Below are 13,832 nucleotides of genomic sequence, written 5' to 3' on the forward strand. Positions count from 1 at the left end.
AGAATTTTTATTAAAAAAAGAAGACTTCAAAATCCTATTGCAAGAGCTTCTTCTTAAGTCTTATCAAGATTGAGACGTCGAACGTCCCTAAGAATACATTTTCTACAGTCGTGTGTTGATTTATTTTAGGGAAATTTTGGTACACTTAGCGTGATGGGTAACTATTGCAGATTTGTAAAAAAAGAAGTTTTGACTTCAAACAAAAGAAAAATAAGAAAATGTTGTATTTATCGTATTTTAACATTATTCTGTTATTTTCTTTCTACGAAGTCCAAAATTTATGTTTCTGTAATTGAATATCTTTTTTAATTACAAATAAATAAAAAAAAGGTTCTTAATAGAATTAATTAGTGTGTCGACTGTTATTTTTTGCCATTTTTTTTTAATGATTTGAACAATATTGCTCATTACAAACAAAACTATACGTGTTACATCTTTTCCGAAATTATTTTTTTCTCTGCAAAATCAATTAGCAATAAATGATTTCATTTATATTATATTAAAAAAATTATTTCTGCAGACTGGAGTTTTTCAATGCTTTTGCTCGCAGTGTTAAGGAAAAGTTGTTTAATATTTTTCTGGGAATATTTTTTTTTAATTTTCAGCAATGTAAATCCATTTGATGAGAAATGGAACCCACAGTTTTGCCATTAAAAAATGTTAGTGTACATAACAAAGTTGAGAAAAATTATTTTTATTATATCGAGGTGGTTTTTCATTATTCTAGTGGGCTTGGGCTCTAGTGAGGTTGGTTTAGCTCTTGATGACTGTGGTTGCCTTTTTCTTGCTCCGAGTATTCGTGGTTATTATTAAGCTTTTCATTAATAGTTCTGTTACTTTTTCGTTTTGTTATTCGATTATAGTTGTTTAGTGATGGTTTTAGTAGTTGCGTTGCGGTTTTGTTGAGTTTTCGTTTTTTTTTTTTAATTTGTTGTGAAATACTGCTGAATTTCGTAGTACGTTTATTTAGTTGTGCGTTCGTGATTTGTTCTGTTATTTTACATTACTTTACGTGTATTTGAAGTTAATTTTCAGTTTTTCTTATGTTATTTCATAATATTAAGTGTTTAGAAATTTATTTTTAATAGGCTAGCCTACGGTAACTACGGCTTATTTACGTAGTTACCAAGCTGTTTGATCTGTTTACTCGTTTACATCGACGTGTATCGAATTAATTACATTTTGCAATTAATTACTGTGATTTTAGTTTATATTTTTGGTTACTTTTAATTTTCTTTTGTTGTTGGAATCATAACTGACCCAGAACAGTCAGAGTGTGCGATTCGAACGAATAAGAAGGAGTTTATCCGGTAGTAGGACGACGGTCCCTGAGGAGGGGAGCTTCTCGTGTCCAGATGCGGAAGTCCTCTCTGACAGTAGTGGCTGTGAAAGCATAGCAGATACGATAATAGAAAAGATTCGACGTGACGATCGGCTGGTGTGCAGGAGAAATGAAAAGAAGGGAGAAGAGTCGGCTCGGCGAAGGCAGAGGGCTGTCGACTCACCAGTGACACACCAGTGACTCACCTGTGAGTGTCTCGGGTAGTGGAGCTCCTGAGAGAGATTTTCTGCCCCTACCAATGAAGTTGGATGACGACATTGAGGATGGTGGACCGAGACTTTCGAGGACGGTGGAAAAATGTAGGCTGCGGCTTTGCCCCCCAACAACAGAGAAGAAGAAAATATCTAAGACCGGCAGTAGGTGTTCCCTGTCCTCTTGGGAGGACGCCTCTGATCTAGAACTCTGATGGAAGAGGGGTGCCAGGGGAAGCGAAACCGGAGGGTGGAGAAAGTGAGGACCTTCGGAAACGGAGGAAGTGTTTGGCGTTTAACACTGGAGTTTTACTCCTGTATGTCAAAGAACTGAGCTTACTTGTCCGCTAAAACGCGACCACTAAGATGAAAATGAAGGAGTGCTCCCGCAGTATGGAAGGTATTACCCGTATGATGGAAATGTTTAAAGACGTGCTTGACGATACACCTGTGAGGCCTGAGGCGAGGCGACCTGCACAACTGGCCGTGGTGAATGAGGCCACACAGACTTACTTCGTCGTCACTAATATGGTCTCACAGACACTGGATGGGGGCCTGTTGCTGAACATGGCTTGGACGGGTGAAGATCTAGGACGGGCGATCGATGATGGGGCCACCGACACAGACCTTGAACAGCTGGTTTTGAGGGGCTGGTCTGAAGACATCTTCTTCAGACCTGGTAGAAGATGCTACATAATTGGAACAAGACGTTGGATCCGCTTGCATTATTGGTATAACGGTTGGTGTCGACAACCCTCAAAACGCTATGATGTTCCAGAGGGCTCCGTGGATGCGGTTCAGGGCCTGGCTCGTGCCGGTTCAGTGAGGGTGGGTCAGGTCATTGTTGAGCGATCGACTACCCGCGATCTATCTGGCGGGGATGATGCGTGTAAGATCGATCTTGGAAGGACGGATTACGCTTTGTAATCGACTCGACAGTTGGGTATCGTGGGATGGCCTCTGTCATTTGCAGTTAATTTTTCCCATCATTTTGAATGATGGTCAGAGTTGACCGGTCTGTTTGTACGGGCCGCCTGGGCGGATCGGTCAGATTTTAAGGCGTACCGTTAAGTATACGTATTGGCGGGTAGGGAAGCGGCATTTTGTTCATTTGTTGTCGCAAAGCAAGAAGCGATCGGCGGGGCCACCGACTTCCACGGTGGTGGTGAAGGCGGAGGGGAGATTCTACGCCCCGTGAAGATTGCAGTATCGCCGGGTGAAATCGGGGTCCTCTGTACGGAAGGGCCAGGGGGAGAATCTTCACCTCCAGATGCGAGCCGACGGTGGTGCGGGCGAACAGTTAAGCGGAGATTTCGCCGAAGAAATAGAGGGTGCTACTATATCGCTGGTTGAAGGGGTTGTAGGGGGGGGGGGGGTCACGTTAAGGACGTGGTTGTTCTCACGACACAGAGGATGACATTCTCAGGGAAATTCGTAAAATAACTGGTGAGTCGGTATCTACAGGTGTTTTATCAATGCGACTGGCTTTCGGCTCGACGCAAGTAGTGACATTGGCTGTGCCGCTCATCCTTGCGGACAAACTGCTGTCTGAAGGTTGTGTTCGCATTGGGTGGGTAGCCTGTAGGGTGACCCGGCGTGCATTTTTCGTTTTCGGTCTATGAACAAGTATTCAGTACCCTTAGTGAGTATTGGATTTATGATAAGGGAAAAATTATGAACAATATGTACATTATATATGAACCATTGTTTAGGAATAAACCATTAACAAGAAAAGTAGAAAAATTTGACATTCTAATAAGCATAGCATAACGGAATTAATATTTTAAAGATTATGTGTATATGTAGAATACAATAAAATGTATGTACGTTAAATTAGAAATATTTCACTTATTTTTATCCTTGTTATGATCATATTATTTACACTTATACATTTTAAAATATTTAATCATTAGCAGATTAGGTACATTATTTTAGAATTCGAAGTGTTGCTTGTATTCCTTCTCCAGTATTACAAGGCTATCAAGTAATTAGTAGTCAGTATTTTGATCATTTGTTATACAGTTCGTGAAAAATTACATATACATTAATTTTTTTTATAAATTATATTTAAATCGAAAGAATAAAAAATTTAAATATAATAAATATACGATTTAGGTTGGAACGAACAATATTATTTATTCTATGAATAAATTTTTTTTTAATTTAATCAAAATATCATTTTCAACACGCATATGATATTATAATTTTATATTAAAAGATTAATGTTGACAGATCATTCCATTAATACATACGTTAGTTTTGAAATAAGTTTATGTTTGTTACGTTGTTAAAATGTTATTTCAGTTTATTAAATAGCTGAAAATGCAAATATAACAGAAATAATTTGTTTATAAAAGGCGCAAATGTTTAAAATTGAAGCCAGGAAGGTTTATTCTCTAATTACAAAAACAAAAAAGTAACTTGTTTTAAAATAACATGACAAGGTATTAAATCTAACATCTTAAAAAAAAAAAAGTAACCTCAAGAGAAGAATAATTGAATCCAATTCTATTACAGCATTTTCAATCGCAAACAAAAGAATACGTTTTTATAAATATCCATGCTAGAGATAAAACATGCATGCATGTACATATCCGTGCTCGACGTGTATTTTATAGAAAATTATAAAGATTTGTTACAGACTTTTTGAAGAAAAGTATGGTATTACTTATGGTCACACGGTGTGATGGAGGGGTGGGGAGGTGAAATTGAATTTTCTTCAGGTTTTGAGATATGAGGAATACGAAAATACCATTCACTTAAAATTTCCTTATATACATACTGGCCATATATATGAATTTTTAGCTCGAAAATTTCCTATTTACAAGATCAATTTCACAGAAATTTAGATATGCTGAGCGGTATATCTGAAGTTATTCATGTGAAAATTTTATGAAAATTGGTTGACTTGTTTTTGGATTAAGCTCAATTTAAGGTCAACAACACACAACATAATCTCATTTTTTTTGAATTATTTTTTCGATAGAATGGTGGAATTGGGAGGTAAAAATGAATTTTCTCACATTTTGAGGTGTGAAGATTACGAAAATACCATTCATGTGTACAATCGTGTGGCTCGAAAATCTCCAAAAATGCAAAACAATTTCATTGAAATTTGCATTTTTTGTAGTAATGTACCTGAAATTGTACGGGTGAAAATGATTGATTTTTTTTCCCATCCTACCCACCAAAGATTCACAACAAAGCAAAGCACAGCCTCTTGGGGCAAAGTAGACAACCCCTTGGGGTTGTCTATTCAAAGAGCCTCCCGTCCGCCGGTTATAAGTCTAGTCCGACAGGTCAGCCCTCCGGTTAGATCTTTTCATTGCCTGTCTCTAACCCCTAGGGCGGGATATCCAAGCCCGACTATGTCGTTCCTAGACCCCACCACAAAAGCCGAGTCGCGGTCTTCACGCTAATGCCTCTACTTAGAGCACCCCGTGTAGGGTACTCAATCGGGTGTCGGTCTTTTTCGCAAAGGGAAAAGGTTTATTGAGTCGTTCTTCAGTTATGCTTATCGACAACAACATAACCTTAATTTGAGGTTATGTTGACTTTGTATTGATGTATTTTTTATACGCGCTTATGCAGTGAGTCACAGTAGGGAGTGACAAAATAATTATACCAAAATTATCATACAGAATAAAGTAACGGATAGTCGGTCTTGTTGCGCAAGAATTTTTCTATTATTTATTTAATTTTTAACCTATGAATTGGTTAATTTGCTAAATATTTTCTACATTATTACTATCTATTTTTATTAATGAAATGTGCAATTTTTCGATCACATTTTAAGATAACAAAAGTTGTTATTCTTTATATTAAAAATAGAGTACGTTCGGAAAGTTGTATACTGGAATTATGAAATTGTAATCACGAAACTTTCTTAATTATTAATTATTACTTTGTATGGTTATTTCAATATTTTACAGAAACGGATATTGCAACAACTGGAATAGTTTATAAAAGGTGTTGAAGATGACCTCCTCCAACATCATTAGAACACTGCACACGTTTCAATTTGTTTTCAAACAATTCAACCAGCTGATGTACTGGAATGTCTCGTATTATTGCGGTTTTTGTTCATCAAACGTGCAGGCCACAAACTCCTCGAAATGATTCGTTCAACAAAGTCATTTCGTAAAAACGCTGTGGCGCCATCTTGTTGAAACCGACCTTCATTGATTTCCACTTCTGTTAACTGACTAATGAGATTTTTTAAAACAAGACAATAAGGATTACTATTAACTGTATTATCAAAAATGTAGAGACCCACAGTGCGCGTTCTTTTCGCACCGACCCAGACTCCAATCTTCGTTTCGTGTAATTCATTACACGAAACGTAATTGTTCGTGTAATTCATGAGTGTTAGTTGTCGACCACAGTTGTATATTTTGTGAATAATTATACCCTTCTGGGTGAAACCACGTTTTACCTGTAAAACACGTAATTTCGAGGATCCCTACAGAATTTGGTAAATAAGATGTTTAAAACATTGGCAATAATTTAGTTTCTTGGCATGATCGATAGGTTTCAGTCTTGAACACACATTATTTTTTAAGTGAGAAGTTCCAGTTCCTTTTTTACAGCTTTATGTGCAAGTCCGATATCGTGCTGCTGTGTAACCTACGCATTAACTTTGATGGACTTTTGGCCATAGAATCCGAAGTATCAAGCACCATCTGTTTGTTTAGTTTAGGTGGTTTTCCACTTTGATTAGCGTCTTTAACAGAGTTTGTTGTCCGAAACTTTTCGATAAGAGTTCGACCTGCACTGCGGTGAGGAAAGGAGTATTTTGAAACTTTTCAGTTAACTTGTGATTCACTAAATCATTATACTTGTCACCTTCACGAAAGACGAATTCAACGAGGTAAATGCGTTTTTCTACTGAAAGAACTATTACGTTTCTCGCAACTATTGATTCCGATAAAAGAAACAATACAAAACGAAACGAAGCAGGCTATATTACTGAGCAACGTCCATTGAACCCACAGGGCAACTAACTTAATGCCGAAAGAAGAGAATTCACCACATAATTCTAAAGCATACTGCACAGTGATTTTCCGAACGCTCTTTATATTAACTACAAAAAAATTGGCTTTGAGAAAAATATTTTAATCGATTTTTAGATTACTTACAAATATTTTTTTAATGAATATTTAAAATTTTCTAGTATCCTTACTTTATCTCAAATGCGTATTTTTTAACCGCTTGTCATTATGATCAGTGTGTCAATTCTTATTCATTAATCAGTCTAACCTACATTCCGTTTAAATTTAACTTATTAGGGTTTGTATGTTTATGAATTATGTACACTGAAATATATTTTCCGATTAATATAAGATTTAAAGAATTAAATGACATAACTAGCAATTTTTCATGAAATTTTCATTTTCAAAATGGCTTCCAATACTGTTATAGAAGAGAGGCGATAGTTAGGTCTCGCTGAACCCACCGGGTTGGTCTAGTGGTTAACGCGTCTTCCCAAATCAGCTGATTTGGAAGTCGAGAGTTACAGCGTTCAAGTCCTAGTAAAGCCAGATATTTTTACATGGATTTGAATACTAGATCGTGGATACCCGTGTTCTTTGGTGGTTGGGTTTCAATTAACCACACATCTCAGGTACGGTCGAACTGAGAATGTACAAGACTACACTTCATTTACTCTCATACATATCATCCTCATTCATCCTCTGAAGAATTATCTAAACGGTAGTTACCGGAGGCTAAACAGGAAAAAGATAGATAGTTAGGTCTCGCTGAGTCATCACCTGGCTAGTGGTCTTTGTGCAGGCTATCTGTAAATATTAATTTTGTTATACATTTCGTTTCGTACGATGCAGTTAATAAAAATAATAATAATAAAAAAAATTAGAACAACAGAAAGTATCTTCTCAACATTCAAGTCAGTGATATTTGGTGCCCCGGAAATTAGTGCTCACAATTCTGCTGTTACAGTGACACTATTTTTGTTATTGTTTAAACCTTCCACAATCAATAATTATCAACCATTCCATTTTGTACTTAAAATTTTCACTTTATTACATTCAATTTTCCTAAATTTAGTTTAAGAAATGTCTACTGTTCACAAAATACTTGTTTTTGTAAGGTAAAGGAAATTTTTATTTTAATAACAATGGAAGAATCCATCTAATAGTATAAAAATTTTAATTTAAATAGAATACTTTTCTATTTTTTATCAATTGAGAACAATATTAGTTTATTGTCAGTTATTGTTAGTTTTTATTGTCAGCGTCTGGGAATTATGGAATGAAAAATATTGAGCAAATTACCAAGCTGAAGTCGTTAAATAACCAATAAATAGGACGATTTTTTCGGTATAAAACAGTTTGTAGCATCGTGGAATGAATTTTTAATGAGAGTTTAATTATAAACATATCTTATCTAGAAATAACAAAAATAGAAATGTTATAATATCCTTAATATAAGTTTATACGATATAATTTACAGTTTTTGTCAGATTTAATTCACTGCATAAAATACTTGAATAAAAGATTTATAAAAAATTCCATCAAGATAGACGTTTTGTGAACGGTAATGCTTAGATAAAAGTTAGTAACAAATAATTGATTCTTAATTGATTTTCGTTTTTTAAAACTGGTTGAACGATAATATATAATGTTATCCAAGTCGTGATATATAACGACATAAATATATTCACCACTCTGAAATGGAATGATATTGAGATTTAAATTTTCATTTTATAAAGTGTAATATAATAAAATATAATAATTCTCTTCCATGACAGTCTTTGTTTGAACTGTGAGGGGAATAAAATGACTGAGAAAATAATATCTCAAAAATTGATGGGATTCTTTGAGAAAATAAAAAATTAGCTAATGATAATGTAGCAACTATAATAGAAGAAACCCCTTTTGGGAATTTCAACTAAAGTTCAACATTGTATTAAAAACAATGTACGTTCAGTCATTTATTATTAATCTATCCACACATATTCTGGAATAAAATTATTATAAATAAACACATTTTAAAAAAAGTTTCTACAAAATGATAGATATTAGAAAAAAATTCTATTTCAGTTTTTTTTTTCTTTATTTAAGAGTTTAAACATCTAATCCATACAAAATTTGGGAAAATTAAAGTAAAATGTTGTCACTTATTTACTTCATATGTCGCAGTATTTACATTCTAATACTTATTTAATTTCTTTGACACCATGACCTTCCTTATAGCAAACAAGGGAAACTGCTTTGTTTCAAATTAAAAATAAAATAAATTTTTGCCCAGCTGACTAGATATTTTCCTCTGCTTTCTTCAGATTTTTTTAAAATTAGACAACACCAGAGAGAAAGGTAAAATAATATGTTTGTGCAATAGGATTTCTTGTTTACTCGTTGGTGTAATAGATTAAGCTCTTAGAAATAACACAACAGATGCAACGATTTTTGTTAAATATTTATCAAGATATGGTTTCAATCCCGCAAGTGAAGATGTGTATATGGCGATTTCAAGATAATAAAATGGTAGACAGCATTTTATACGAACTATCAAATCAAACTTATAAACTGAAATCATAAAACTCAAAACGGAAATCAATTCCAAGAGAATGAAAAGCTGATTTTAAATTTTCAAAAATAATCAAATTTATTACACATAATGAATGTACAGTGTTTATTAGTATTTTTTGTGTTTAATATGACCTCCTTGCTCTTTAAGAGCAATTTCATTTTTTTAGGCATTGAATCTATAAGTTTTTTTAATGTTTTAGGTCCAAAGTAGCCGAAGTATCCCCAAAATATCTTCTTTAAAGGAAGCTTTACAACTTATTTGATGAGTTTTGACGAAACCCGCTCATCATCTCTACTTCCCATAGGTGACACGCTTACGCTCTGAACTAGAAAATGACTCTCGTCAGAGAAAAAGACTTTGCTCCAAGCTGCATCACTCCAGTTTTTGTATTTTTTGGCGCAAAAAGCTTTTTCTTCTTCATGGCATCCGTAAGAAGTTGTTTTATTATAGGCCGTCTTGCCTTGCGACCGCTTTCCAGAAATCTTCTGCGTACAGTAGAATCGTGAATTTTTAAACCAGCTGATTTTAAGACATTTTGTAATTCAAAACTATTTTTCTGAAAACTATTTTTTTCTGAATTTTACTTATTCTACATAAAATAGCATCTTTTAATGTGTTTTTACGGTTTCTTCCACTGCGACCTTTTCGTTGGGTGAAATTGGACCTATCACAAGATTTTGTCTATTTATTTAATTAACTACGCCTAGACTAACCTTACACTCTGCTGCATCTGTCTTTGAGTCATACGAGTGTGTTCATTGAGTGTTATTATCTTGTTTCTTTTCTTAGAAGTTAAATCCATATTGCTACTTTTCTAAATCTACTAACGAAATCAAAAGATCACTTAATACACCCATATATCCTTAAAACATCCGTGACCGGTAAGGGATTGGTACAACTCGTACCCTACATCCCCGTGTTTTCGGCGCAGACATTTCAGGAGGTCTGGGATCGCGACTAACACAATACCCGTTCTTTTCGAATTGACTCTGACACCTAGCCTGGCCGTACTCAACGTCTCATGATTTTGGAGAACTGCATCTGCACCCGGCTGATGGCCAATTCCTCACCCCCCTTGAAGTCTACAAAGACCAAAAAAAAAATCTGATGTAACCTCTAAAAGAGTAAAAAGAGTGTAACCTCTACTGTATCACCCGACCCCCTTCAACGAGTGGCCGAAGCCAGGAGATCCTGATAAAGGCCTTCTCCACGTAGGTATCTTTTGTGCTGGTCACCAGGTCAATGACAATAACTGTGTCTACCTCATTGTAGTTGCAAACGGATTGCTTCACGAGCTCCAACTTCTCGAAGCAATCCATCAGCCAGCTCCTACAGACAAGGCTCACAATCTCGTCATCTACCACCCCCTTGAAAAAAAAATTATCTTGTATATTGGATAAAGCGATGGTTCTGAGATTTTTTCCTCTTCTTTTCAGTTATGGAATTATTAAAAAAGATTATATTAACCCGGGATCACTCGCGTGTCTGAAAATCACGTGGTTACTCGCGCGTTTGATTTTATCTAACATTTGTGTATACCTGAATAAAACTAGATTTTTTCTCAAAGCACAATTAATAATGGCAAAAATTTTTTACTGTTTTAAAAAATGATAAAGCGGCTATATCTTACATAACTTATATTTATAAATATAAATGAAATATTATACTAAAAAATTTATTAAATTTGAAACTTCGAAGAACATTTCAAAATAACGTAATTGTGTTCTTATAATCATGAAAATAAAGTCGTTACTAACATTTTACGGCATCTAACAACTATATCTATAATAAGATATATAATTATTGTATATTTAAATATTTAGTTATTTGACTAAATCAATATTGCAACATATTATGAATTTATTTTGAATGTTTTTTTTTTTTTATTTCATCCATTTTCTATGTGGTCAGTACACTGGGAACAGTCAGAACAGTCTTTTCTGTATGCTGTTTACATATAGGGGATGAACAGCTGCCACGTTGATACTACGTAAATCGGTTTTTGCGCACGAAGCAGTAGACACAGCGTGGAATCCCATGTAGTCGCTGAGGGTTTGGTGGTGGTGGTGGTGGTGGTGGGAAAAGTTGTGCAATTCGCTGTATTTTCTGCTTGAGGCTCACATGAAAGTTTAGGATGGCTGCCCTCTCACGAGCTGTGGCTGCACAACGGATTTTTAGCTGGGTGATGTAACTTCTTCTTGACGTGGCTTGTGTGTTTGAACTAAACACTATCTGAGAGTTTATAGCACCGGTGTTCAACAGGGAGAAGAACAAAGTTAGCGGCCATCGGTTACTGATTTTAGAAACATCATACTCACTTTTCAAGCTATCAAGTTCACACTCCCCTTCGTGGAGTTATAAAATGTTATAACTTTTGATTTCAAATCTCCTGAGGTTACATCAATGGCGTCATCGTTAAGCGTCGTTAAAAATAGAAGAACGTTTTTGACTTTCTTGGGGCTGTATGAATTCAGTAGGTATTTGTTGGGGCGTCTTCCAAATGCAAACATGGAGGATTTCTGAGGACGTTCCCTAATAACAGTGAGTTCAATCGGGATTTGAGGTTTATTCTTGTGAATTGTACCTACAGTAGTCAGTCTATGATTTAGAAATAAATCGTTTGCAAGAGGAACATTAGTAAAGGAGTTGTCCATAGTTACATTACGCCCCGTATTGTCTTTGGTTCAATAAGATATTTCACTACACTGCTGGCATCATTTTAAATATCTAATCCTTGAGGCTGTTGTCCAGCATATACATCAACTCTGATTTGGAAAACGTACAGGTATCTACACGTGCATACACTTTGATCCCCATATTTTGCTGATTTATTTGGGATATAAACCCAAAGTTTACACGACCACAATTTATCGACCATTTATATATATCGACCATTTTATATATTTATTATCGACCAAATGCATCCAGCATTTGGTCGATAATGGCGTAATCACTTATTGAATAACCTTCTTCACATTTTTGAACAACAAAAAGCTGCCGAATTGGGGCTAAGTCATCAATAGGTTTTCCAGCAGTCCTGGTATTTTTTTCATCAAACCGTTTAGCTTGAGCCAATGTTTTAAATCGTCTCTTTGACAGTACTGCCGAAACAAATTCAGTGCATGTTTCATCGTTGCTCCATAATTCGTCAATATTTAGATAACTAGCTTTTATAACACCAGCTAAATAAATAAAGCGCAAAAAAGCCTTCAATTCAGTTATGTCGGTTTACGGTACATCCCTGATGCCACGTGTATATGAGCGGGTCATTAGCAACAATTGCTGGTTCGTGCAGCGAACAATATCTTCAATTAAGTCATCTGGAAAATAAAAACTCCAGCAATCCATAATTGTATCTTTTCCTTTAGCCACATTTCTTACGCCTGGCAATCTAGTAACTATACTAGCGGTTCCGGCAGGTCGTGATGATGCTGAATTGCGCACATACCAATTACTTTTACCATCCTTAGCATGGTAAATCGGACCGCCGACGCCACTATTCGCTCCTGATTTGAGCTTTCACCTGCTGCTTCTTGATGTGACAAGACGTTGGCAGGCTGCAGATAATTTTCTTCATCTGACTGTTCTGAATCTGTGTTTTCTTCCTGATTTTCGGGCTCAGCATCCGTGTCAGAAAAAATTCTGCTTGTAACTCAACAGAAACTTCTCCTTCGTCATCAGTCTCACCTTGTGTGGACTCGTCCCTTAAAACCGTGCCAGTATACGAAAGCCATTATCCTGTTCCATTATTCTTACGTGAAAACCGAACCATCAGATTCCAAAATACTCAATAAAATAAAGTAAAAAAAAAATTAATATAAATTAAAAAAAAAATAATAATAATAAATACTCAAGAAAACTATGTCGCAAATATAAAAGTCACCAGAAAACGAGTACGTAATCACTCGAGCGTTGGATATTTTCTAATAACTAGACTGATGTGATCACTCACGCGTTAGATTCTAACAGATCATGCATACTCTACTCCTGACCTTCGGGACCCCATCCAAAGGTCCCACACCTCAATGTCCAACATCAACACTTACGTAAAAATATCCTGGCGAGGCAATGACGAAGTTTCAGGTTCATACTTAATGTAATAAAGTTCTTATTACAGAGTGTCCAAAATGTTAGAATTTATCTAACGCGTGAATGTTCCCGGGTTAAAATACCACCTACGCCCGTAGTAATAATATTGATTGTTTTTAAATTTTAATTATTATATACATTTTATTAATCAATTCATCAAAATAAACTTGTAATTTTTTCTCAATTTTTTTAAGTAATTTTTCTGAATATAATACTTAGAAAATTAATCGTAACTTGAAAAAATTTCAAGAAACGCCCAAATTAGGTGAAGTTAATGAGGATAGGTATTAGGTAACTGATAAAAGGCATATTCTAATAACTTCTTTTCGCACAGAATAAAGACGTTCTATGTTAAAAAATAGTCAAGAAAGGGAGCTATCTTTAATTTTTAAAATAAATTGAGAACTGATTTGGGAATAAAATAAGATCCCTCTCACAACATATTTTGCCGTTATTATGAAGCGAGGTATTAAGCTTCCAACTTGGCAAAGATATGTTGGAAGATATGGTGTATCAGTCCGTGTTCTGTGGTACTTTAATATTATTATAAACATAAACACTAAAAAAGTAAATTCATTTTTTACGATCTCTTAACTTCAAATCATAAAACATCCTTAAAATTATGTTGTACTTTAAATGGACGTATAATGCTGATGTCC

This window comes from Lycorma delicatula, chromosome 1 (genome assembly GCF_047948215.1).
Source record: "Lycorma delicatula isolate Av1 chromosome 1, ASM4794821v1, whole genome shotgun sequence".
Classification (NCBI taxonomy): domain Eukaryota; kingdom Metazoa; phylum Arthropoda; class Insecta; order Hemiptera; family Fulgoridae; genus Lycorma; species Lycorma delicatula.